A 14,521-nucleotide genomic window follows, 5' to 3' on the forward strand; every position below is an offset into this window, starting at 1 on the left:
TCTTCCTTTGAGAAAGCAGACTGCCACATCTTTTCCCATTGAATTGCTGGTGGGTTCAAACCACCAACCTTTCAGTTAGCAGTTGAGTGCTTAATAATTGCAGCACCAGGACTCTAAAGGGGAAAACACAGAGTAGAAATTACACTGAATGATAACAAACAGCTTATGAGAAATATGGCAGAATAAGAGTGCTGCTGCCCTGACTGTGAGCGGGCCTTCCCCCTCCAGAATGCCAACTGTATGGAAATTAGGGTCTCTGGTCTTTTTTTAGAATTAGAGCAGTAGCTGTACTTCTAAATTTAAGTAATGTGCTGCTAAAGTTAATTTAGTAAGTTAAATTATGATTTGAAGTTAGACTGCCTGGAGTTTAAATCCAGGATTTACCATTTACTAGGGATTTTTTTTTTTTTTTTGCTTGTTGTACAAGTCTCCATTTTCCCATTTGAAAAAAGGAGTAATAATGTTTTTCTCAACATTTTTGAGACGAGTAAATCAATCAGTCCTTTCAAAATATTTCGGACAGTTCTTGGCACAAATTAATACTCACAAAGGTGTGGCACTGTAGGATAAGCATTGTACTGCTAATCATCACGATGGCAGTTCAAACTTACCAGGTGCCCCTTGGAAACCCTATACAGGGTTGCCATGAATTGAAACAGACTCAACAGCACTTAACAACAACAAATTATAATTTATTATTGTTAATAACTATCAATATCACATTCTCCTCCTCTACTCATTTTCTGTTGAACAAATAATCTCCCTCCCCAAAGAAAGCAAAAAAAAAAGCAAGCTTTTTCTTCAATTTATCTTAACTTGGAGTTAATGCTGTTGCTTCAACTGAGCACCTATGAGTCCCCAAATCTCAGCATTCTGGCTACCAATATTTTACTATCCAATATAGGGCTATGGGGCCTAAACTTCTTTTAATAGATATTTTAAAGAAATCTAACAGAAAGGATTTCCTTTAGGAAAATGACTTTAAAACTCCACTCTAATAACTGTTTCTCTCTTCAATTGTTGGCACCTGTCTCTCTTGTCCTCTTTAATTACCCACAATGAATGACAGTTTATACAGGGCATGGGAACTGCTATGAAAGCTTCTTTGAGTCTTTGGTGCCAATAGAATGGATGCTGTTTTGCAGTGTTATAAAGTATCTAAATCCCCCAGATGACGACAATACTGCTGATCCTTGAGAGAGTGAGGACAGTCTCTCTGCACCTTGTATTCCACTGATTTCAGAGACATTTAAAGCTTCATAATTGTACTCCCCCATATACACAATATACACATTTTCTCCATCACCTTATTCTTTAGTCCTTGTGGCAAATAGATATTAAAACATTAAATCTGCCTAAGATAAAATCTTCATAAAATATTAAGGGAAAATGTCTGTGTTAACAATGTTTTAACGCAAAATAATAAGCAAACTGCAATAATTGGATATTTTCCCGCTGAAGGTCATATGCCTCTATAAAAATTGCCCAGGCACATGTACAATCTAGAAGAGTAATCACACCTTAACTCAGACACTACACTTCTCTGTGCTCAAAGAACATTTTTTAAACATTAATTAGTAAATCCCCCAATATCCTAAGAGTTATGGATTAATATCTGCTTAACACAGATGCAGAACCAGGTAAACTGAAGCTGACTCCTGCCTCCCATCATGCAACAATTATTAAGCAGTGATTATTCACTAAATTCTTGTGAATACATCAGATATAAGTCATCACAAAGTAGGGCTAGAAGATCATGGGTGTTATACCCTAAATTTCTAAAGAGATTCTTCTGTTGTTTGTTTCACATAAATCACATAGATGCTAGTCTGAGAAGTGCTTTCATTCTTCTTTCTTAAAGCATACACTCACTTGTACCAGGACTTCCCATCTAGAGGGTGCTGTAATGGAGATGGGAACTATTTGTTTGGGGATCATTTTAACCACAAGTGTATTTTCGTAAATGCTGAAACATAAAAAGAAAAAGGCTTCTATAACAGAAATACTCTTGGGTACACAGCAGCTTGTGAATTCTCCTACATTTTGACTTGTATAAGCCCAAAGCTCAGAGATTAACTGCTCCCCAAGTCCCAAATGTGTCTGGTCCCTGCCCCATGCTTCTGCTAAGATTAATGCCTATCATACACAACTACTGGCAACCATTCCCAATAATGGCAGTATAAAAAGTGAACTGATCATAAAAACAAAAGTGAGCTGATCAGCATTCAAGTTTTATGACTGGCTACTAAGCTAGCCAAGGAACTCTGGTAGTGTAGTGGTTACGATTCAGTCTGCTAATCTCAAGATCAACAGTTCAAAACTACCAGTGGTTCTACAGGAGAAAGACGAGGCTCTCTGCTCCCATAAGGATGTACAGCCTCAGAAACCCTATGCAAGGTCACCATGAGTATGAACTGATTCCACGCACATAACCACCACCACTAACCTAGCCAGCATTTTGTGGTAATGCATATTTTGTCCTTCTATCCCAGGATCATAGAGACATTTATAAAGATTAATTAGAAGTACCTCAAAATCTCATCCTTGGTGAAACCAGGAGTGGAGGTGACAAGAGGGTAACTAAATTAGCCACCCCCAAGAGTGGGAGGAGAAGAGTCCAAGTTAAGGCTAGTATGATTCAAGTCAGTGCAGTAATTGAGACAAAAATCTTGCATCCCATTAGTTAGGACACAATAGAGAAACAATCTATCATGTGATATTCCAGAAGGCTTCAACTGAGAGGGAGTAGCAAAGCTGAGTGTGTTTACTTTTGTATTTGAAAAATGATACAAATACCAAAATTTATAACTACCTCAGGGTTCTGGCAAGATGCCCCAAACATTCATAATTATGCAAAATTACCATGCATGTCAGCCCAGACTGAGCCATTTTCATCTATGCTCTTCCTTGTCCCTGGAATGTCAAGGATGCCGCTTGTGTAAGTACGGCTCTGTGATGTAGACTAGTGTGGAGTCGGTCTTCTAGGGTCTCCCAACCTCTAGTATAGCATAGGACCTTGTGCTGGGAGGATAGGCTTGGTAAAGAATAGGGGATGATAGCAGAGAAAGAACTCTAATAGGCCATTGAGGAAGTGCAGCTGCAGAGAGGCCAAGGGGGGCTGAGGGAAAGCTGCAATGATGTTGTTTTATACTTGCAACCAAGGCTCAAATTAAGGAAAAATTAGATATTTTCTTAGGACGATTGGACGGATGGGAGGAGGAGGGATATGGGAAAGCAGAGTATTTAAGGACAGCAATTGAGAACATCTGAGACAAATCTGTAGTTGATTCTTCCTCTTTGTGGGCTAGTTAGTGACTTTCTTTTTGGATTCCGGAGGGCTTTCCCCCCTTCCTTTCCCTTTTTGCACCATGCACATGTAAATGTGATTGAGAATTCTTTCGTCAGATCTGCAGCCTTGGCAGACTTCCTGCCAGCTGGCCTGGCTGGGGAATCCAAGCCGCAGCAGATTGCATTCACAAGTTCTCTTGGGTTTTTGTGAGAGGCAGTTTGCCTTGGGAGATACTCCTCAGACCCTTGTTCCAGTGTTAATCCCTGGAGAAGAAGAGGACTAAGGGGAACTCTCAGCATGGTGTGGCCATTCTCTGTCCAATGGGTGACCACACCACCACTGCAGTTTTGTCTGACTTTATACAACGGGCACAACTGTTTATAGAGAGTGTTCTGTTTCTGTTGTCCATGTACCATTTGATGCACAACAATGATACTGAAGTTTAATGAGATCTTGGAAAAAAAGCCTTTTATTGTCTCTAACATTAGGACATGACATCTCAATTCCAAGATATGTGAAATGTAAAAATCATATCCATCCCACATAATTGTAGTTTGTGACCAATCCTGTCTTTTGCTTCTCTATTTCAGCTCATTCCCCATTTCATTTTCCCTTCTTTTCTCTATGTAGGCCTTGGGTCATACTCATATTCTAGTGTTTTTGTTTTGTTTTCTTACCCTCTTTTCTTTCTCCTTCCTGGCCAGGCAAATTTTCATCAATTTATCTGGATCTAACTCCAGACATATTGTCAGGAGGGAGCAGGCACTGGAGAAGGATATCATGTTTGTAAGGTGGAGGGTCAGAGAAAAAGAGGAAGACCTCCAGTGAGATGGATTGGCAAAGTGGCAGCATCAATGGGTTCATCCATGGCAACAATTTTGAGGTTGGCCCAGTACTGGACAGTGTTTCATTCTGCTGTTCAGAGGGTCGCTATGAGTCAGTACTGACTCGATGGCACTTAATCACAAACAACAAACTTAGAGCTTATATATAACCTCTACAAAGTTTACTCTGGTAACTAAATAGAATGTGTTTGTAAATTGTTGATCACAGACTCTGGTATATAATGTGAATGAAATTACACAGTTTCATAACTGTGTGAGTGTTAGCTTAGTCTTTAAAACAATATATTAGTTATTTTTCTGCACCACAAGTTCATACAAATACATGCCTAGAAAATCTCTTAAAGTCACCTTTGTTTGTGTAGTTGTAGTAGGCAGCCTCCATGAGGGCCTTTAAGATCTTCACGTCCTTGTATTCATAGTGTAGTATCATCCCCTTCCCCTGGAGCATGGGCTATGCTTACTGATTCACTTATAACACATGGCAGAAGAGGTGAGGTGTACTTCAAAGGTTAACTAATAAAAGGATTGTGGCTTACATCTTGGACAAACTCTCTCATTCTCTTGGATCATTCACCTTGCTTTGAGGCAATTCTGTGGAAGGGATCCCTTGGCAAGGAACTAAAACCTTTCGACAATCATGTGAAACCTTGAGCAAGAAGCACCCAGTCAAGCTGTGCCAAGATTTCTGACCCACAGAATCTGAAAGATAATAAAAGTTTGCTGTTTTAGGCTGCTTAGTTTCAGAGTGATTTGTTATGCAGCAATAGATCACTAATCTAGTGGGTTCTCAGCCCACTATAATACTTCATCGTCCTCTGACAGTACTTCAAAGATAAACATTTTAGGCTCTCAGAAAGGAAATATACAACATGCTTCAGTGCTAAGAGACTCTTTTAAAATTGTTTTTAACTCTTTGAAAGGAACAACCCCAATCTATATCAATGATTCCTGCATTGGTTGTAGCTGATCCTGGAGAAATTTTAGGTATTAAAAGAGGTACCAGACAAACTCAATGTAAGATTAAGATCAGCTGACATAAATAATAATAATAATAATAATAATAATAAATGCTTCATTAGGATGCTACAGAGCAAGTGGAATTGCTCATGAAAGAAAGGGTGCCAACTATGCCCAGGCATTTTTACATGTGACTTGCATTTTATTATCCCATTTAATCATCACAACCATCAAATTTATCGAAGTCTATAGGATAAGCACAAGGAGTTCTGTTAGTGTAGTGGTTATGAATCAGGCTGTGAACCTTAACGTCAGCAGTTCGAAACTACCAGCTGTTCTGTGGGAGAAAGATGGGGCTTTCTGCTCCCGTAAAGATTTACAGCCTTGGAAAACCTGTACCGGGTCACCATGAGTCTGAACCGACTCTACGGCACATAACTACTACCACCACCACTTATATAAAAGAGTCACTATGAGTCGGAACCAACTCTATGGCACATAACAACAACAACATAGGGTAAGCACAGGATTTCTAATCAGTCAAATGTGTGATAAATGCTATTTGCCATAAATACTTAGCATTTATGGCTAACAATGAAGTATTCATAGAATGCTTACATGTATTTTCTCATTTGTTCCCATACCATTAGATGAGGTGTTTATCTGTTGTTGTTGTTAAGTGCCGTTGAGTCCGTTCCAACCCATAGCAACCCTGTATACAGTTTCTGAGGAACAGCTGGTGAGTTTGAACAACCAACCTTGCAGTTCAAACGACTGTGCAGTCCAGCACATTAATCCACAGAGCCACCCCCATTTCACAGATAAAAAAAACTGAGGTTTATAGAGACTATTACCAACCCCAAATCACAATCAGCAAATAGAAGAACCAGCACACAAATCCAAGTCATCTTGAATGCAAAATCCTTCCTGTTAAGGATGCTTCTTAGAAGTATAGTTTGAGGCTGTGGTAGGTAGAAGTAAGGCAAGGTTATGATTCCGAATTGAACTGGACAATAGCTATATTTATCTTTTGCTTTCTTTTATGGATGTTGGGTCTGGGTGGTGCAGTAGGAGAAGAATCAACTGTAGCCAGAGATATCGGGTATCTTGGCAATCCTATTCCACCTAGAACCAGAGTAGACTATCAAAAGGAATAGGAAAGGTCAGGAGTAAATATTCATTCCTAGTAGAATTTTACCAAACATCAAATATTTAACATTGATGGATAGAGTCATGGTGCTAGGTGCTGTGGGTATGTAACAAAATATGAGACAAGGTACCTTGCCTGTTTAGAAAAATAACACATACAAGCTCAGAGCTGAGGGCAATGTGTAATCATTGCTAAATGAGGTAAAGGTATTCACTGCTGGTAAAGTCCTGTGAGCTAGCTCATGGTAAACTGCTGGGCTGTGATTTGAGCTTTGAGGAATAGATCATACTGAGTGGGGGAAGGATAAGGAGAGAAGGCATTTCCAGTAGGAGACATGGCATTAATGAATGTGTGGATCATGCCGTGTTAAATTGAAGAGCATGTATATGCAATAAAGCTGCAGCGGTTTTCGATTTTGAGCATGTCAGAGAGAGTTTGGTTTTTATCCTGTACCTAATGAGTATTCATTAGGTGTGGCACTGTGGGTTGATGCGCCAGACTGCATAGCCATTTGAACTGCAAGGTTGGTGGTTCAAGCTCACCAACTGCTCCTTGGAAACCCTATACAGGGTCTCTATGGGTCGGAGCTGACTCAACGGCACTTCACAACAACAAAAATGAGTAATTTAAGGGAGATTACCATACCTGGTGTAATGCACTAAACTGCAAAGCCAGTTTGAACTACAAGGTTGGTGGGTCAAGCTCACCAGCTGCTCCTCAGAAACTCTATATAGGGTCTCTACGAGTCAGAACTGACTCAACAGCACTTAACAACAATAATGATACCAAAGTCATGCAAGGAACAATGCCATAGTCAAGCTAAAAACAAATATGTTGCTATTGTTAAATGCCATCGAGTTGGTTCTGACTTATAGCAGCCCTGTATAGGGTTTCCAAGGAGTGACTGGTGGGTTTGACCTGCTGACCCTGTGATACATAATGACCTTATGGTCCAGTTTTTACCCTAAAGTGCCACATCAGGCTCTGGTAATAAGGAAAGGCATTAGGATCTCATTAGGAGATCCAATTTCCAGTTAATTATTACATCATTTTGTTTGTTTGTTAGGTGCCATTGAGTTGATATAGGAATGTGAAGTGGTGGTAGGTCTGTGCAGGCAGGGCTGTGCTCCAACTTGTGAGCAAGCTCCAGGAAGGAGAGCCACAGATGACAGGAAGTGACCAGAGGAACAAACAGGCTGAATGGACCAAATGAAATCCTTGGGTGTAGTTTGAGTTCACCTATTCTAGATGAGTCAGTGGTAGTGATTCTATCAGAGCTTCCCTTTTCTTTAGAGCATTTCTTGCTAACTCAGCTGTTAGTTTTCAAACTACTTGACTTCCTCCAAGCCCCCAATTCTCTTCAAGTTCCACTGGAAAGCCCCTAGTTCCTGTGTCATTGAGATAATTCACTCATATCAAAAGCAGGAAGCTCAGCAAAGCGCTGACGAGTCTCTAGGGATGGTGACACATTTCAGGGAGACCAGATCTGCAAGTCATGACTTTCCACTAAGACAAACTATGCTTAGAGACCTGTAGAGGAGAAAGCACTAAGTCATCCTTTGAGCCCAGCTTGGTCTGTCTTCTGCTGACAGCCCAGGGAGGGGTTCAGGAATGGCCCCCCATTTGGGTTTAGGGCCCACTCAGCTCAGATACATCCCGTCTGACAGTCAGAAACGGAGAACCATGGTCTTCTGAGCAACTGCACCATCAGGTGAGCTGAGGCTGAGAATTCTGGTGCAAATAAGGTGAGGCTGAGGATTGGTCCCAGAGAAGAACACTGATAATACCTTCACAATCTCCCTTATGTGCTAAGGATGATATAGGGAATGTATGAGAATGAATTGACACAATTCCTCACAACAACCTGGTAAGCCATCAGGGTACATATCTGAATGACAAAGGATCACTAGTCCAGATGAGAAAGGAAAGTTTAGTTGCAGCTGAAATATGCTTTCATGTGTCAAACCTAAATTTCTCCTGCTGCCCTTTAAGCCTGTTTTCTATTTCTGTGGGAGAAGTGTTTGTTTTGCTGTCCTGTGGATAAGAATCCCCGATTTCTTGGAAGAACAGCATTAGGTTATCCTGTTGTCTTTCCTCTTGTAAATGAAGACACCCCCTGTTTCCTTTACTTGTACACATGACACTTTAGCACACACTTGTTCATGATCCTCTTCATTGTAGATGTTTACATTGGTTCGGTCAGTGCTGAGGAGAAGAAAACTTATGTTAGTTCATCATTTACTATTCACAGTTTACCCTATTTTATATTTGGTAAAGGTAATATCAGTAGAAGGTAATAGCATTGTTCTTCTTGGAGGCCTGGCACTGTATGATAAGCACTTGACCGCAATGTCAGTTTGAACTGAAAAGTCAGTGGTTCAAACCCATCAGCCACTCCTCGGAAACCCAATAAAGGGTCACTATGAGTCAGATTCAACTCAATGGCACTTAAAAACAACAACAACAACAAAGGACCAGAGAATTAGTTTTGCCAGTAGAAGGTAGCATTTCTATTGTTATAAAATCTGCAGTAAAACATGCTTCAGATTAAGATGAGAGACCTCATACTGTTATTACTAGCTGAAAAACCTGGACACATTAACCTCTGAAAGCCTCAAATTTCTTATCTATAATATGGGATTATAATTGCTGTTGTCAAGTATCCTTGAGTTGGTTCTGACTCACTGAGACCCTGCATATGAGACTCGTAAATCTTTGCAATAGCATAAAGCCATATCTTCCTCTCATAAAATGCTCCCACAAACTGGTTGACAGACTCAAATTTTGGGCCTTCTGGTTCACAATCCAGTGTTTATTGCTACCTTTTTAAGCACAGAGGTTATAGACTTTTAATCTAAGGTTGACAAGGATATCCCAGGGACTTCAAATCATAAATGTTCAATAGATATTTGTTTACTAAGCAGGCCAACACTTAATGGCTTTAGTACGTATCATTGAAACATATTTTAAATGCCTTACAAAGCTTGGCATATGGTGGTGGTGGTATGCCATGGATTCAGTTCTGACTCCTAATGATCCTGTATAGTGTTTTCAAGACTGTAAACATTTACAGGCACAGAAAGCCTCATCTTTCTTCCATGGAGCAACTGGTAGATTTGAACTGCTGACCTTGCAGTTAGCAGCCCAGATTATAATCCATGATGCTACCAAGGTTCCTTTGACATAAAGTAGGTCTCTTTTTCTTTTTTTTTTTCCTTTGGCATTTTATTGTTAATTGTGTGAAAGCTTACAGAGCAAATCCGTTTTCCATGCAACAATTCATAGACTTTTTGTTTTATGCCAGACTGCAATCCCCACAATTTAACATCATTCATCCCAATTCCTTCCTATGTTTCCCATTTCCATTCCTTCTTCTTTCTTAACCTTTTCTGAACTCTGAATCTTATCCTTTGACAAATGCTGACCTTGTGAACTTAAATGGTTGATTATTCTGAATGCATTACCTCTTTATTGTTATTTTTCATCTTATAGACCTAGTAGTCGATTGTTTGGCTGAAACTTGAGCCTGGAGGTTAGTTCATTTCAAACCTGCAGGGTGACTACGGGCCATAGGCTCAGGGGTTCCACCAGTCTCTAGATGATCAGTGATCAGTGAGCCTGGTCTTTGTTTTTTTCATGTTTTCAATTTAGTTCCACAGTTTTCTGCCACCCGGGACCTTCTAATGGGATCCCTTTCAGAGCAGGTGGTGAGCTTGGTAGTGGTCAGCAGGTACCAATTTGTTCTGGCCTCAGAGAGGTGGAGGTTCTTGTGGTCCATTGATCAACAGGACTAATTGTTTTCATGTGTCTTAGATTTTCTTCACTCTTCATTGCTCCAGATGGGACAGACCAATAGTTGCACCTTAGATGGCCACTCACAAGCTTTTCAGATCCCTTGTGCTACTCATCAAAGTACTTTATCTCTCCAGTCACACAGATACATAGGCGTTTTCAAACATAGCCTGTTTGTTGTTCTCTGCCGTGGAAAGCTGCAATGCCAAAAGCATGGAATCTGCATCCCATATAGTAGTTCTCTCAGAGTTACAAAGAGCGTGCCAATTCCATCTCAATTCCTTGATTAGATTCAAGACAGACTTCTGATAAAGCACAGCCATCCTCTGGTTCAAGAGAGACTCCAGAAATGCAGACTTATCTCATAAAGTAGGTCTCTTAAAAGAACTAGTGTCTTTGGTCCTACAGTGGTGGTAGGAGGCCCTGTAACCAGGGCCTAAAATATTTTCTATTCCATGTGTATGGTAGCACAGTGTAACATTATGAGTCTGGCTGCTAACCTCAGGGTTGCAGGAGAAAGATGTGGCTTTCTGCTCCTATAAAGATTTACAGACTTAGAAACCCTATGCGGGATCACTGTGAGTCAGGACCGACTCCACAACACACAGCCGCCACCATGCACATGGACACATCCATCCACACTTACTCTCAGATACGCATACACAGTGCACACAGTCACAAACACTTTTTCCTTCCAAACTGTACCTTTTGGTGTGCTCTCCTCGTTCTTTCTCCATCTTTTGCTCCCTCCTCTTCCAGCCCCTGATGGCTACATTTCCACAGTGCAGTCCCTAGGTGCTGTCTCCTCTACCCTCCCCACTCCCCAGTATCCGGTGCTTCAAGCAGATGTGCAGCAGCTTGCCATCCCCCCAGATCAAGCACGTCCCTGTCAATCAGTGGCCACGCCTGGCAGCTGGAATTGCAATTCTCCTTGTTTACAATGCATTGTAATTGCAGACACGGGCTATGCTGTCACTTGTAATTTTATCTTGTCCTGTTCTCCCCACATACTCCCTTGCTTAAGTGTCAAGCATTTGCCCTTGTGAGAGGTACTATTGGCAGAAAATGTGCTGCAACATGTAGCAAAAGACAAACTATTATTTGTTTCTGTTTCTCTCCCTCTCTGCTCAAGAGATGAAGTAAGCAGAAAGCAGGTCTGCCCTCGAGCAACCATCTCCCACCAGAGCACTGCCCACCCCCTGCTCCAATTCCTCATCTCCCTGGATCTCGTTTTCTAGATTGGACTTTGCTTCAGCAAGTCTGGAGATTAGAGGAAAGAATTGCTTGCCCTACAAAGATCTTTTCTCCTGACAAATGAGGAAGCCATTTTTTGGCATGGTTTTATCAAGTGGGTTATCTAGGGTGTAGTGAGTCAAGTGGTTGTTGTTAGGTGCCATCAAGTTGGTTGCAACTATGGTGACCCTGTGTGAAACAGGACAAAATTCTGCCTGGTCCTGTTGATGTCACTATGCCAATCCATTTCACGGGGACCTTCCTCTTCTTCACTGACTCTCCCCATTACCAAGCATGAGGCAGGCTGTGAGTTGGCAAATCCAATGTACTCACTCCAAGGTATGAAGATAATCATCAGAGTACATGAAGTCAAGGCAACTCCGTTTGCGTATCTGAGACAGGGGCTGAGGAAACACAGAACAAAGACAGAGAAAAATCACATCCACCAATGCCAGGTACGGTTCTCAAAAGTTCACATGCTTTACCGTATTTAAGTAATCATGACTGAATTATTTTCTACTTGGAATTTTTTGTTGATACCATGTATTTTCAGAATAGTTGTTGTTAAGTGCCATCTAGTCAGTTCCAACTCATAGCGACCCTGTATAAGGTTTCCGAAGAGCGGCTGGTGAACTTGAACCTCTAACCTTACAATTCAAACCAACTTTGTAGTCCAAGGCATTAACCCACAGCACCACACCAAAATAGAAGACATGCTAAAAGCAAAGGGGAAAAAAATGAGATAATATTGATGTTGACAAAATTGTGAGAGATACATAAGTAGCAAGTAGACGCTAAAGGTAGGCCTGATGGCTGGAAGCTCATTTCTTCAGACACCTACAGTTAACACAATTTCCCACCAGGTTGTTCATATACTGCAACTGAGATAACAGCTTCCCAAGAAATCTGATAAACCAAAGAAAAAGAAGAAACTCACTGCCATCCAATCAATTGTGATTGATAGCAACTCTATCAGAGTAGAAAGGTTCCATGTTGTTGGAATATATGTGTCCCATGGGTCAGGTGCTGTGCATTAATGCACTAGATTGCAAAGTCGGTTTGAACCACAAGATTGGTGGTTCAAGTTCAAGTTCACCAGCCGCTCCTCAGAACTCTATACAGACTCACTATGAATTGGAACCAAATCAATGGCACATCACCACTACTACTACCATAAAGTCAGTAGCACTGTAGGATAAGCAACGGATTTCTTATTGTAAGGTTGCTGTGAGTTGGAACTGATTCTATGGCACTTAACAACAGCAACTACATAAAGGCAGTAGCAGAATTCTCACCTTCCATGAGGGAAACCCAGATAGACTTCCCAGCCACGTACCTCATGTGCAGTCACCACTTATGTGTGGCAAAAATGCTGAGCAAGATTTGGAGAGCTTCCAGACTAAGATAGTCTAGGACAAAAAGACCTGAGAATCGTCTTCGGAAAACCAGTTGAGGAAAACACAATAGATCACAACAGTCTGATCCACAACTGATCATAGGGGTGACACAGAACTGAACAGCGTTTCCTCCTATTGTACATGGGGTCACAATGAGACGGGGCAATTTAGTAGATAACAACAGCCTTCATTACAGCCCTGCTTTATCATCCTTGTTTCCAAGATAAGAAACTTGAACCTAAAACTTCAGTGAAGGTCACATATATTAGTGTGGGGAAAACTCCGATCTTAAAGTGACTGCATCTAGTTCCAAACTCCATGGATTTTCGTATTCTTCATTTTGTTTTACAGAATACTCTGGGTTCATGAATAGCATGGTTATTTGTATTTCTGGCACACTCAATCACAGCACTCACCATATTGCTTTTGAATCATCAGTTTGCATGTCTGTCTGCAACTAGGCTGTGATAGACTTGAAAGTAGAGTCTATATTTTATTATCTTCCTTCAGCACCTAACACAGTGCCTCACTCCCAGGGGGTCTTCCTGCCCATGGCTATTTAAGAAGGAATGCATTTAGGTAGTGCTTGCTTCATTGTTTCTTTGGTCAAGTTCCTAGCTATCAATTGCTAATTTAGATACTCTCTTTCTGATGGACTTGTGAGTCTCATTACCTCTAAATACAAGAGGCTGGTCATTCTAGACAAAGTTAGAAGGCAAAAATCAAGACAATTACATTACAAAACAAAACAAATCAAAATCCCAGCATGGTAATAGTATCATTTAGATGATATTTAGAATAATTTGGCACCAAGAAAAAATTTAGAGAGATATTATGGGATCTTTTGCAGATTTTTAAAATCTACATAATGACAGTTCTATATTAAGTATTAATGGTAATAAGGACTGGCAAAGTAGCAGCAGCAACAATTGTGAGTTTGGCGCAGGACCAGGCAGCATTTTGTTCTGTTGTGCATAATGTCACTATGCGTTGGTACCAACTCAGTGGCACATAGCAACAACAACAGTATTTACATTAGCAGGGGAAACGTATGAGTGGTTTTCCTTTTTAGCTGTTTCCCTAAAAATCTTGTGAAATGCTTTCATATTATAGGTCTAACAAAAAAACACATTGTACTAATTTAAAAAAAAATGCTGTTTTTGCTAATTAAAAAGCTGAAATTTTACTATTTGAAAAAATAAATTCTTCTTTCTGGGGAGGAAATTATAGCACCATGATGGGAGATAGAAGTGAATGAGTACTGGCTCAATGACCTGCACCAAGGCCTGGAGAAGACGTTATCAAGGATGGGAAGATGTCACTAAGGCTCGGAAAAGTTGATGTAAAGGATAAGAGAAATGTTTCAGTCCATCATTTCACCCTTCTTCCTCTCCTAGCCTGTGCTCCCTCTGCCATTCCCTGAGTGTCCTGGGAAGATAAGCATCAGACCACAAGGTCAGTTTCAACCTCCAAGTTGGTCATTCAAACTCACCAGCCACTCCTTAGAAACCCTATGCAGAGTCACTATTAAGTCGGAAGTGACTCAACGGCACTTAACAGCAACAAGTGTGTGTTGTTGGGTCATGTCCACAAGTTCTCTATGCCTCTATTTTCTAATTTATAAAATTGGGCTAATAATGGCTCTGCCTCACAGGACTTTGTTGGTTTTAAATCATGAACTGTATGCAGAATGCTTCTTATGGATGCTGTAGAGTCAACAGAATAGTCCAATGTTGTGCTATCCTTATAATTGTTGCAGTGTTTGAACCCACTGTTACAGTGACTGTGTCAGTGTATCTCACTGAGGATCTTCCTCTTCTTTGCTGACATTCCACTTTACCAAGCGTGATGTCCTTCT

Source organism: Chrysochloris asiatica, unplaced genomic scaffold, assembly GCF_000296735.1.
Source record: "Chrysochloris asiatica unplaced genomic scaffold, ChrAsi1.0 scaffold00158, whole genome shotgun sequence".
In the NCBI taxonomy this organism is placed as follows: Eukaryota; Metazoa; Chordata; class Mammalia; order Afrosoricida; family Chrysochloridae; genus Chrysochloris; species Chrysochloris asiatica.